We start from the raw sequence: 2,108 nt of genomic DNA, 5'->3' as shown, positions 1-2,108 counted from the left end.
CCTATTCCGTCTCACCCGTCCCATCTCACCCCACTCCCTTCCCCATTCCATCCCATCCTATCCCATTGCATATAAGGTCATCCTATCCTAGACCGCCTTGTCCCGCCCCAACCCATTCTATGCTGCGTCGTCCCGTCCCATTTCGATCCATTCCGTCTCACCCCGTTTCTTCCTATCCCATCCTCTCTCGTCCATCGCGCCCCGTCTCATCCTGTCTCGTACCATCCCATCTCGTCTCTTCTCATTCCGTGCCATCCCCTCACATCCCGTCTCGTCCCGTTCCGCTCCAGACCATCTCTTCCAATTCCATCTAATCCAAACCTATCCCACGTCTATCCATGCCTAAATTACGTCACAAATATTTCGACAATTTTATAACACTTTCTCTCCCCATGTAACAAATCGTAACAAAGTCGCTTGGACCCTCCTATCCTGCTTATTTTACGTATTTTTTAAAATATATTTTTGCAGGTCATATGAAATATAATTTAATTACCTACTAGAAAACTGAATTTTCAAATAACTGTAAATTATTAAAATGGAGAGAAAGAGAATTAAAACAATATGGATTCTATAAAATCCTCATAAATACGTTAGAATATTGTGAAATTCTTTGAAATCTCTTGAAGTTACATGAAATATAAAATCCTTTGAGATCCTGGGAAATTTAATGAAATACATTCTTGAAAGCCTTTAATATTCATTGAAAACACTGAAATCCTTAAGAATCTTATAAGATTTATTTAAATCTCTTAAAAATTCCTTGGAATCTTTCAAAATGTCCGAAGACATTATAGGTCTTCGAAACCGCATCCGAATTTTGGTATTTCCTTTAGATGCTTTGAAATTCCCTGAAATTTGTTATATCCTTTGAAATCTTTTTAAATGACTTAATATTATTTAAAGGCCTTAAAAATTCCTTGGTTTTCTTTAAATAACCTTAAATTGTTTGAAGTTTTTTTAATCTCTTCAAATTCTTGAAATTTTTTGCGATTCCTTGGAAATTTTGTAAATATCCTCCAATCTAACAAGTCCCCCAAATATCCAGGATGAATAGACATAGCTTAAAATAATATAAAATATCGTGAAGTTACATTCAATCTGATATATATCATATCAAATCCGTCGAAATCCAAAAAAATTCGTCACAATATCATATATAGAGCTTTTAAAATCCTTTAAAATTTCTGACATCTTCCAAAATCTTATAAAATCTTCTGTAATCCGTGAAATTTTCTTTAAAATCCTTTGAAATATTTGAAAATCTTGAAAATACTCTGAAAATCCATGGGATTCTTAACCTCACAAACTTGAAATTTTTTTATTGATTTTACATCTCACATTATAATTTTATATCGCCTAAGTTACTCTAGCAGACATCCAATTTTTTTCAGAAACTTTTTTTATTATTAGTGCGAAAAATAATAATACAAAAACTTGTAAGGCTAGACTTATAAAACTTTAATCTTAATTTATATTTTTAATTCGAAGCTGAGAAACGCATTTATAAACAATTTTTTATTTTCATCAAAAATAAAAAGAAAAGATTCCAAAAACATTTTTTGTGTCTGTGTCAGGCTTTCAACTATCCGAAGCTATTTCTCCAGAAAGTAATCAAAAAATTATAAATGCAATTTTTGACTTTTGACAGGCAATCTTTAGAAACAACCACATGACTTACTCCACAAGTCGATAAAAAACGTGTTGTATTTTTAGTGCAAAAAATAATAAAGTAATAATTCGTGAAACTAGACTTTTGAAACTTTCATCCTAATGCAAGATTTTCATTTCAAAGCTGAAAAATGTATCTGATTAATGTTTATGAATAACAAATTTCACTTGATAAATAAATAAGCGAAACTTTTTACCTTAAGCAATGCAAATTCAGCATTTCTCCGAAGCAGCTTTACTGTTCTAAATATTTCGATACCTTATTCAATTTTATGTAAAGATAAGGACTTCTAGAATACTAAATAAGATAAGTATCAGTATGAAGAATAAAATATATACCACATACTATAGATAACAAAAGATATTTTCTCTTCTTGGTAGACTCTCTCAGTTGGCAGAGTGAATGAAGAAGATGAATAAGACTGAGTGTAGGATGC

The sequence above is a fragment of the Belonocnema kinseyi genome, chromosome 4 (genome assembly GCF_010883055.1).
Source record: "Belonocnema kinseyi isolate 2016_QV_RU_SX_M_011 chromosome 4, B_treatae_v1, whole genome shotgun sequence".
NCBI lineage: Eukaryota > Metazoa > Arthropoda > Insecta > Hymenoptera > Cynipidae > Belonocnema > Belonocnema kinseyi.
The sequence above is the reverse complement of the archived record's forward strand: the minus strand, read 5'-3'. Positions refer to the sequence as shown.